Genomic DNA, 12,609 nt, shown 5'->3' with positions numbered 1-12,609 from the left:
AGCTTTCTTTTTTTAAGCAGAAGTTAAAGAAGGGAATATAAGAAAAATATAACAGGATATATAAAATAGAAAGTCTACAAGCAGAAGTTAAAGAAGGGAATATAAGAAAAATATAACAGGATATATGTAGGCTTTCTTTTTTATATATCCTGTTATATTTTTCTTATATTCCCTTCTTTAACTTCTGCTTGTAGGCTTTCTTTTTTATATATCCTGTTATATTTTGGTCAAACTTTTCTATGCTCTTGTAATATGCTAATCATTTGGTTTATTTTCTTAATTTCTCTTTATGAGCTTCTGTTTTCTTTTGTAAATTGTCCATTGGCGGACAGCGGTAAGTCTAGAGACTTACATCGCTGAAGTCCTGGACTCGATTCTCCGCGATGGACAGAGTGCAGATGACCCATTATGGCGTTACGTAGCTTTGACCTTTAAAAACCTCTCGCTAACTCTCGTATTTCGTTATTCTCCTAGTCGCTCTGAATAGCCCCCCCCCCCCAGTGGCACAGCGGTATGTCTGCGGACTTACAACGCTAGAAATCGGGTTTCGATACCCGTGGTAAGCAGAACACAGATAGCCCATAGTGTAGCTTTGTGCTTAATTACAAACTGTTATGTTTTGCCCCCCCCCAGTGGTACAGCGGTATGTCTGCGGACTTACAACGCTACAAACCGGGTTTCGATACCCGTGGTGGGGCAGAGCATAGATAGCCCATTGTGTAGCTTTGTGCATAAATTCAAACAAACAAAAACTACACTGTGTATTATGCTATTATGTAGGGATGATGCAAATGCCATCCCTACTATCTTGTTTGCATTGTTTTCGAAAGGTTGATATTAGCCATCCATACATTTATTTCCTTTTTTGAAAAATTGTTTCTTTACTTGTGTTACTTAAGATTAGTTTGTTTGTTTGGTTTATTTTGAATTTCGCGCAAAGCTACACGAGGGAAGGCAGCTAGTCATCACTGCTCACCACCTACTCTTGGGCTACTCTTTTGCCAACGAATAGTGGGATTGATCGCTTCCTCTTCTCTCTGGATCTTGCACCAATGCCCCATAGTCAACCTTATATTGTGATGTAGCTTCAATAACTACAAAATTGCCTTTGTACTGGATCGTCGGTTCAACGATTCGTCCGATCTCTGAATGTAAAACGAACATCTACAATCGGTGTCGTGCCTTTCGCCAACTCGCTTGTGTTCTACTTGCCAGTGATGTTGTCATTCTGTACAGTGCTATAGTCAAGACCGGATCAAGCTCTTTGGAGGCCGTAAGGTCTCCTATATTTAGGTTCATATACATTATAGAATTATAAATATAAATAGTATTTGCAGGTTGAACATTCCAAATTAGACAAACAAAAACAGTATAGCAACAGCTCAAATATTTATTCATATACAACAACTATTGGGTCGTCAATAAATTAATGTCGCGTTTTGGAACACTTTCATTAACCAACCCCCAAAAAACGTACATCACGTATAATAGTTAAACGAACCGCCTAAACGTCACGTTAGTGTAGCCTATATAATGTGTAAAGTTTAGTATATTCTAATCCCTTATAGTGATGGCACACGACGAGACACACATTCGGCATGTCATGCTTTTGAATATAAGAAGGGAAACAACGCCTCTGTAGCCTCAAAGAATATCAAAGAGGTTTATGGAAATGTTTTGAACGTTCGTAAGTGTCAATGATGGTTCGGCAAATTTCGTTCAGGTGGCTTTAGCCTTAAAAAATGTGATGGCAGGGGCCGGCATGTTGGAATAGATATTGATGCTCTGAAGACGCTTGTTGAGTCTAACCCAAGGCAATACACTCGTCAAATGGCCCTGAAATTGTATGTCTTTCGTGAAGCAATACGTAGATGTCTAAAGAATAAGGGAAAACTCCTTAACGAAAATGTTTAGGTGCTTCACGAACTCTCCAATGATCATCGTTTCCAATGTGTGAACGTTGCTTCGTATCTTCTGGCGCGTAATGCACGGGAACCATTTTTGGACAGAATTGTCACTAGTAATGAAAAATGGATTCTTTATGCGAATATTAAACGCCAAAAACAATGGTTCAGTCCTAGACAAAAGCCACTTCCGACCCCAAAACCTAGACTACATCCGCAGAAAGTGATGTTTTGTATTTGGTGGGACATCAAAGGAGTAATTCATTTCGAACTCCTCAATCCACAACGAACTGTCAATGCAGAGATCCATAGTCAGCAACTGGAACGTTTAAATCAAGCCTTTCATCAGAAACGCCCTTCACTCGTGAATCGGAAAGGTGTTCTTCTTCTCCACGACAATGCGTGTCCACATGTGGCATGTTTGACGCAACACAAGATTATGGAGTTGAGTTGGGAAGTTTTCCCTCGCCCACCATATTCTCCAGATACAGCACCATCAGATTACTATATTTTTCGTTCGCTAGAACACCATCTTAATGGGAAAACGTATGCAAATGTGGAAGATGTCAAAGAGGACATCGACATGTTTTTTTTTGCTTCAAAGCCAAGTGATTTCTTTAATTAGGGCATTAACAACCTCATTGTAAGTTGGAAAAGCATCATCGATAAGAATAGAGACTAGTTCATTTAATAAATGCTTTGTTTTGATATATATAAGTTGTTCAGGTTTTTTCATCTAAAAAAAAGCGACATTAATTTCTTGACGACCTAATATATCTTAAAAGCACAACTTTATATTTTAACAAAATATAATAGTCAGACGTCATTTATTGATGAATTATTTTCAAAAATTATCTAAATAAGCTTTCCAAGAAATTCAGCTAGACATCATAAGTTTGTTTTATCTCAACTTTGGTATTACTGTCTTGGTAAAATGACTTTGCTCTGCACTGCTGTTAAAAAAAGTTGACTGGTCATTCCAAAGGATGATAATTTGACCTGGCGGAACGTTTTAAATAGTCGTACAGCTTAGTAACTAAAATTTGGCCTCATGTAACTATAGTGATCTAGGAAAAACTTTCCTAATGCAGTCTATACTTTATTATCTGAAAAACAGTCAGTTGGATTGCATCATGCAGGGAGAAAACAGCAATCATTTTGAAGTCAGAAGTCTAAATGGGAACCATTTAGACATAACCCAAAGATGAAAAGAATGTTGCAATTCCGAAACTTAAGACCATTACCAAGGGTTGTAAAAGGCAATATTTCCATAAAGAAAACAAGCTACGTGAAAGACGAAAGTACTACGTGAGTAGTAAACTTTGTGGTCAGAAAAGTAACTACATTTTTTACTGAAAAGAAGGGTTATCTACTGATGCCATATTTATAGTAATAATGAAGTACTTACTGATGACAAATCTATACGTACTAGTGGAATAACTACTGATATCATGCTTTTAGTTTTTAATAGAATATCAAATCGTATTCTTCTTCTAGTTAATAATAACTAGTAGCAATAACTCCTAATGTCATGTCTCTGGGTAACAGTTGTATTTATTCCTGTTTTACTTCTGGCTAGTAGCAGTTAATAATGTAATTTTTGTGATTAAAAGTATTAGCTAACTAATAATGTTTGTAGCTAAGATTTATACTTTCACTTTGGTTTTGGTTTGATTGATGTTTAAGCACAAAGCTACATTATAGGTTATCTGTGTTGTGCCCACCACGGGTATCGAAATCCATTTTTTGGCGTTATAAGCCTGCATATTTTTCGCTACACCACTGGTGGAGGAGATTTACTTTGGAACTGGCTAACAGTAGGAGCTACTAATGTCATATTTAAGACTAAACAGTGGTAAATTTTATATAATATTATGCTTCTGCTAAAAAGCTACAAACCAACATAATAGCTTACTTAACGATAGTAACTAGTACTGTCACACGTTAGGCTAACAGTTGTTCATAATTACAGCAGCTCTACACTTCGAGCACTGTTGGAAAATAATCCTTTCTTTTTTAATGGTGACCTTTAGAATGATTAGGTAAAAAAAAATATTTACATGACCTTCTGTGACGTCATCGTAAATATATGGTTGTCTACCCTGAAAAAAGGATGTTCGTTGTTAAAAGGAATGTAGGTGTGACTTCCGATGTGGAGAAAGATTGGAAGAGAACTAAAAAGGGGAATGGGAAGTAATGATATTAAGAAAGAGAGGCCAAGAATTAATACATTGTTTTCAAAATCTATAAAATAAATAATAAGAATAAAGAGTGAACATAATTAGAGATCAGATAATAATGGTTAGTCGAAATATATTTATAAGTATATTTTTTATCTATTAAAATAGTCTTGATTAACGGTCATAAACGGCGGGAATTAAAGCTAAGTGTCAATCCAATAGGTTTCTTTCATCTCTATCTGTTTTAGTTTAAGCCAAATTTAAGTAGTTTGAATAACTATGCTATGGAAAAATAGTCAGGCCAGATAGGATGTTGCAACATGGAAAGGATTTTTTTAGAATAGTTGATAGAAGTTTTGTGGCTGTTGAAACGTTCTCTGATGATCTTTTAATTTGCCCAACACACTGATTACTACCTTTTCTAGTTATATTTTTATGTTCTTACTTGCTGGTATGAATATGTTGTACTAATAGTTGCATTATTTCTTCGCCTGTTTCATTGTATTAATTAGTTTGATGTCAAATTAGAAGAAATTATTAGGGAAATGACTTTGTTCGGTGAGGCTAGTTAGCCATTTCGTATCTTATGGTGTTTGTTTCTGATATTCGTGCAAAGTCAATTTGGCTATCTCTGCTATAGCTGTCTCCCTAATTTTGAACTAAAGGGAAGGCAGCTAGGCAAATAGCATAAACTATCAACTCCTGGGCTACTGTAATCGAATAATGGGATTCGAGCGCCACTCTTATAATGTACTTACGGTCCTAAGCGTGGTTTTGCGACAATGGGACTCGAACCGTCAACCCTCAGATTCACATTCTGGCTCGCTAACCACTATCACTGTTATTAGCTATGTTTTGTTAAGATATTACGTGAAATTTTATAGTTCGTCTTTGTTTACAAACTAGAAACATATAACGAAACTATTCAAAAGTGGCACGTGGAACATAAATTTATTTTTGCTTTTACGTAATGTTTTTCATGTTTAATACTTTGTGTACAATAACAAATTATCAATATTGCATTATTCTTACATCATGAACTAAGAATAGACACTACAGATGTATCACACATGTATATATATATATATATATACAAACGCATACACATTCATATATATATATATATATACACATATATCATCCATATATATATATACGTACAATATAATATCAGAACCACAAGTATTCCTTAAAAGTACTAGCATTTTTATTAGTTAAGCTATTTTTGTTTAACATTTCATAAATGCTTTATCGTACTATTATATACACACTTGTAAAAGTGGCGATATTAAAATCTTTAAGAGATACATGAATCGGATAAAATTCTAGCTTGGGTTACTCTAAGCCTAAAGTTTTTACTTTTAAACAGTTGAACATTTTATGATGCATTATTCAAAAGAAAATACAACATTTTAGGAATAAAAAGAAGGCCATTTTTGACTAAGTAACGTTAACCCCAAGATAACACACAACCAAAATTATACAGTAATGAATAGAATTGCCTTATAAGAAAATAAAATACTTGGACTTTCAGAAACATTTGAGGAATGCCATTAATTTATCTTCAATGAGAAACTAGCTTCTTTCGACATAAGCCTTTTCTTTATATGTTCAATAATAGTAGTACATATATATAGTCCAACTGATGGAGCTTACACAACAGACTTTGTTTACAAACATATCTATTTATTAGCATTTTTTAGTCGTTTGACAAATTAAACTGTTGAGCAGCAGTTGAAATTTACCACACGATGAGGACCCTTCTTGATTTAATTACATACACGGAGGTTCACTGGAGCGTTTCTTTTGAGATTTCTCATTCAAATCTGTGAATCCCATTACCATTAGTCCGCATGGAAAGTGTTGAGATATTTTCTGTTAATTGCCATATTCATTTCTTTCTATGTAATTGAATTTATTATACTGCTAGTGTTCTTTTAAAGGATATTTCCACGATATCGATTTATACGGAATATTTTCCCTGAATTTCCGCTCTTTTAACGGATATTTCTACGCCATTGTTGTACATTTATTAAATACTTTCAGTGAATAGTTGTTCCTGTTTTACAGAACATTAGTACATTTCGACACTTTTAACCTATTTATTGTAAGTATTTGAAACATTATATTGTGAAAATTCCTTTTTTTTTTTGGCAGGAAAACTAGTAAGGCCATGAAGTATCATACATATGTGAATATAGTACAACTAATCAAGATCAATGAAAAAATCGTAATTAAAGCCTACAGAATGCAACTTAGGCATTATAAACTTAATTACAGTACTTTATGCAGTATGCTTAGCTATCTCGAATAGGATATTTTCAATATTCACGAACTCTGTCAAGAATTTGAGTCACATCTTAAAAAAGTCATTATAGCAAAGAAACATTATCGTGCATACGTTTATTATTGAGAGTTATATATGTTATAAGTTATTTCCAAATACAGCAAGAAAAAGTACGACTATTTATATTACTTTCAAAGCCTTTGTTCCATTGATTTTTTTTCACATTTATAACGTTTATATTGTTATAATAACCTTCAAAACGCACTCTGACTAAGATTTATTTTCAAAAGCAGTTTTTTCTTTTATCGTGAATTTATCTTAATGAAAATTTTAAATTTGATCACATATATATATATAGCTTACATAAGGATCTTACGTTTTTGAGAAGACAAAATTTGTTCCACGAAATGATATAGGAAAAATGTATAATTTACCGAATTCGGTTATTCTTCCATTTATTTATCACTTGCTGATACTTTCAGATATACAACTTAAAATGTGACTACAAAATATATAAGATATGAAATTATTTTTAAGTTGTTTGGTATTGAACGGGGAAATTTGTCCGGTGCTCGCTCAGGACGCTTGTTTTTGTTTGTTTATAATTAAGCACAAAGCTACACAATGGGCTATCTGTGCTCTGCCTACCACGGGTATCGAAACCCGGTTTCTAGCGTTGTAAGTCCGCAGACATACCGCTGTGCCACTGGGGGGCGCTCAGGACGATTTAAATGTGTATCTGGGAAAAAGACAATGTTAATGAACTTCAGTGCATTTCAAGAATAGTGTCGGGTCAATTACGCGTGGGGGGGGGGGAGCTGGGCAATGGCCCAAGGCCCCGCGCCACAGAGACCCGCAGGTCTAATGAAAAAAAATTTTTGTAAGAAAAAATATACAAAAAATAAGAAATTTTTATTTATTTAGAATGAAGCAGGATGGTTTACCATCAACCGCCATTTGCATTGACACTAACAAAACAATAATACATAGACGCAGCAACTAAAGATAGTGCGACAACACAGTACACAAACGCAGCAACAAGAGATACAGCGCTAACACAATAGTTAAAATTCTTGAAACATGCGATTTTTATGTAAAAAATTAATAAAACTGCATTTTGTTTTGAGTAAAATATTGACAGATTTTAGAATTATTTTAATTTTTTACTGCTGGGCTGTGAAGAGTAGTTGGAAGATGCAACCCCAAAAATCACACAATACAATGTGTTGTATAGGGCCCGGGGCCCCAGCCGCTTCACAATCCCATCCGGCTCAGGACCATACATACCCTAAATGCGCCCCTACAATTGCAGTTAATGTTAATAAAGAAACCACAATTTTGAATAACTTAATGCAATGTGTACATTGATCAAAAATACAACCGTTAACTTTGAGATAATTTTCAATACTACAAATGATATTTAAGTGCGAAAGCGAAAAATATATTATCACTCAATTAAATATTACACGCGTAAAATACTTTTTACTTTACAAGTTGGTTAAAATTTCCGCTATGGCGTTATCTCCAGTGGCAGATAACATTGAGCGATATGATGGATAATTTGATATTCTATGTAAGTGTTCCTAAACTATTTTGTTCCATACATAGTATGAAGCTTTTATGTTCCTTGAATGTTTTCAGTATAAATAAATAACTAGTCTGATATAAACTCGCATGAAAAGAAATGAATAAGTTATTCAAATATTTAGTTTGATAAGTTAGATAAAATTTATTTTCAACAATACTCCGAGGGTTGGCTCACTCGACAATCATGTACGACGACGTGTGACGTGGATTCGAACCCACAAACATTAGGGTATGAATCAAGTACCCTAAACATTTTACCAAGTCATGCCGGAAAATTATTGATATAATAGATCGTAATCAGTATTGTCTGACAAATGCTGTACCCACGTGAAAGTACTTTAAAATATTGGATTTAATTTGGTGGCTTTGCGATAAAAAGGTAGTGTACAGTTAATTTTAGTCTGGTGACTTATTCCATTAAACGTATTGTAGGCCGATATTGGGATTCTGTAATTGTGAACGGCTTCGTTTCAAGTAAGAGGCTTGGAAAATTGTAAAACTATTCATTTATACAATCACACTATGATATCTCTTTTAAGTTTCCTATCCACACTGAAGTGCTGTATAGATATATGAAGTCAAGTGATATATTCGTTTATTTGCTATTTAAAAAAGAAAGTGTAGAAAAGATTGAACTGCGAAAGTATATATTTTTTTTCATACACCCTAGATAAAAGTGAGAAAACGTTTAGGTTAAAGATCATGTTACACAAATATTTCTATTCCACACATGTTGATCCTAAAGTTCCATTCTTAAGATATTAAAGCTTGATTCACTTTACTGTTTTCGCGTCATTTTGTCCATTTTATTCTTAGCCTTATCATTAAATAACACTTCATTGTTGATGATGTTGAGTTACAGCTCAGATCGCGTAATCGCGGAACATTGTTTGGATTCAGCTTCTTCTCAGCACATATGATCAAGTATTCAATTGGTTATTTCTGTCAGTTTTGTTTCTCCAGATTTTGTGAAATTTTTTGCTTCTAGATCTTTCAGAGTCCTAGCTTGGTGATTATCTTCCATCTCTGTGTTTCTGGGTAGGTTGATATCTTTGTCTTCCAAAGTTTGTCGTCCAAAATTTCCATTGAGATTAAGGTTCATTTTTCCGTTTCCAGACACTTCACATGCTCCAATCGTTTCCAGTTCAAACTCCTCTGATTTTCTGTTGACTCTTTCGTTCCCCAAATGTTTATCTTCCGACTCATTAACTGTTTCCTCGTCACGCCAGGTTTGATTAGAGGGTTGTATAGGTCTTAGTTCCAGAGTGGGGTAATCATTTCCTTCCATGGATAGACCAGGGGATAAATTGAAGAGTTGGTCAGGAATGTGGGATGAAACTACAACACAGTTCATCACATCTCCTTCCTTATCACCAAGGTAACGATGTTTGGACACTGGAGTGCCAGGACGATAAACATCCTTTCGTTCTGTTTTAAATACAATTAATTAATTAATTTCCATCATCATTTTTTCTACATTGATCAATGGTTAAGAATACAAATCTCTAAGCAACGAGAAAAAAAAAACGGGAAAACTTTAAATTATTCTGTAACACTGAGATAGTGTGAAATGACCAATTACTTTAAACAGTGGTGGATTAACGGTTAGGCCTGTTATGGTGTAATTTCAAAGCTAACAATTTGAGTTTGTTAGGGCGAAATGAAATGTACGTTTGTCAAAATCTAAGACAACATTATCAACCCTTAAGTATTTTTGAGTTATTAAATATTGCTCTTAATTATTCTTGATATATATTTTTACTTATCTTCTTATTAAAGCAGTGCGTGAGCTATTTCGGCTTATTAGTCCTGAAATTGTTCGAATTATTGTTTTCGCTGGCTATTCGTTGTGTTAAGAGAACAACCTGTACACCAGGCTGTCAAAGTTTAAACTTTTATTTCCACTGTCGTAGCTTTTACACAACACTAAAATCATCAGCTTAAATCTGAATAGTATTTCGACTAAACTATTCTAAAACTGAACAGTATTTCAACTGAACTATTCTAAAACTAAATAATTAAATTATAAGTTTCAAATACCATTTACAAAACCAAATGCACACATAATATTACACGGTAATGATGGTATAAATACAACTTAGAATATATAAAATTTTTCCTACCAATATAAATATGTATGGGCTGCATGAAGCAGTCTTTGCAGTGAACCGTTTAGTGGCGCTAACTACCAAACCTTTCAAGACATAGAATCACGAAAGGTAAAAGACAACTAGCTACATAAACTCTTTTTAATTTTGCTTCTGTAATTGAACGGTTCTACAGTATGTTATTTTAACTAATCTATGGTGGCTGAGTGCTTAGCCATAAGTTTATTTAGAAAAACTTCAGCGCTTCAATTTTACTCTGGTGTGCCTAATTATGCTACAGCCGAACTCTTTACACAGTCGGCGGAAAATTTGAATAGGGGGGCTTCCTAACGGAAAAAAAGAAAAGAAAGAGATTAATGAAGCTTAGAAACCTCTAAAATGCCATTTCATTCTAAATGAGAAACGTTCAAACGAAGAACGTTTTTATCAGATATAAGTCAACAATATCAAACTAGCGGAGATATTGCCATAACTGATTAAGCACAAGATAATCTGTGTAACTTGGCTAGAATTCACATCAAGCTTATGTTACTGATACTAAAAATGTGCTGGTTTGGGTGATAAAAGTAACATTAATATTAGGCTTAGTAATGTAATAAACACTGAAGGTATTTTAGTAGCTAGTGTTTGCTATGAATCTGATGGAACTACAGGTATTCGAAAAGGTGTAAGTGATGTTAAAGATTGTAGAAGTGATTCACTAAACAATTAAGATGGTACTGTAATCTAATTCATAATTGCTATGGAAACTCAGAATTATAACAGATCATATCCGAGGCACATTCACTGTGAAGAAGCCTGCCCAGATCTATGGAATTTGTAAAATTCAAAACAGTTTGATGGTTTGTTTTTAATTTCGCGCAAAACTACACGAGAGCTAGCAGTGATAGATTAGATTCTTGGGATACTCTTTTTACCAACGAATAGTGAGATGGACTTTAGATTATAACGCCTCAAAACTGAAAGGCATTCGAATTTGTGAACTTCAGATTGCGAGTCGAGTGACCTAGCCTCCAGGCTATGCCAGGCCTGGTTTGACGGTACAAAAGTTATAACATTTCAGGCTTCACTTTTCGAAAGAGAATTGTATAATGACAAAGTGATTGATTTGTGTACAGTGGTACTACAGCCCGTGCATATTGTTCTGTTTGCAAACTTCTTTTTGTGATTCAAAGTCAAACGTTTGTCTGGCTTTTGAAGAAATCAAATAACTGCATTAATAAAAGTATTAAAGGGTTACATTGAAGAAGAGTGCAGCTACTGTAAACAAGTACTGAAGCGTATTATTCTCAAGGTAAAATTGCTGTCATCCCATGTCTTGGCCTTTCATGGGACAAGGAAAGTTCTACATTCAGTATATAATGGAAACTAAGTTGGATATGTAGAATGAATTTGATCCATTTATGGAGGATCACATTGCGAGTTGCAGAGTTTCTGGAAAAGGTGTAACAAATTATCTGTCAAGTAAGCTTTGCAATAAATTTATTATTATAATGGGCTGACAGGTTCAAAACTATATAGTAACGGAAGTAAAAAACAAAATATTTCTATCTGATTGTATACTCAACCCTGGATACTTCACATATTGACCAGCTGGCCATTATGGTACATTTTGTGTCATACAGTGGTCGAGAGATTTTTGTGATTTATTCCCATGGCCTCACACCAGTCAGTTTCTAAATGAACAACAGTTGTGGAGTCAACGGAAGTTTGGAATTAAACATGGAGAATTTCAGGGGGAACAGTTTTGGTAATGCCTCAAACATGAGTTGAACATATACTGGTTTTCAATAGAGAGTAAAAAAATTATGCCAAAGAAGCTGAATATGCACTTTGCTCAGAGCACATACTCAGTCTTATTGTTATTTGTGCTGTTGAATCGTGTGTCGAAGCTGTGTCATATTTCGGATTGGTTCAAAGTGTCTATAACTGTTTCTCTGTGTCAACAAAGCGAAACACGTCTTAGTGTGAACGAAACTGTCAGCAACAAGATGGCCAGTATGAGTGGGTGCAACAAAGACTCTTCGGATGTTTTATCAATCAATAAAACAATCACCAATTCAACGTAGTCACAATAAAACGCAACAGAACGATGTAAGAAAATAAGCTGGAGGTTTAGCGAATACATTTAATGACTTTAAAACTGCTTGACTGGAAATGTTTTGAGACGCTCTTTTTTCAACGAGTTAATAAGGTTTGTAATATCCCACAGAAAGAGGAAGTAACACTATGATCCAACAGGGCACTGTTCCAATCAGAAAAAAGGGAGTAAAACTGGGATCCATCAGGGAATTGTACCAATCACTGAAGGAAGACTTTGACAACATGGAAACAGAGGCATTTTTGCTGACTGAAGAGAGAAAATACAAGGCTGATAAGAGCCGCAAACTACATTCATATGATACGATTTGTGAGAAAAGGCTTAAAGTGTTAGTTGCGATTTACTTAGAACGAAATTTTGAAGTTTACTCCAATTTAACTGGCAGATTTTTCGTGTGTATTTTTTTCTGTTACAAATCCATGAAGTTCCACCGTCTAAAGAA

This window comes from Limulus polyphemus, unplaced genomic scaffold, assembly GCF_000517525.1.
Source record: "Limulus polyphemus unplaced genomic scaffold, Limulus_polyphemus-2.1.2 Scaffold5295, whole genome shotgun sequence".
Classification (NCBI taxonomy): domain Eukaryota; kingdom Metazoa; phylum Arthropoda; class Merostomata; order Xiphosura; family Limulidae; genus Limulus; species Limulus polyphemus.
The sequence above is the reverse complement of the archived record's forward strand: the minus strand, read 5'-3'. Positions refer to the sequence as shown.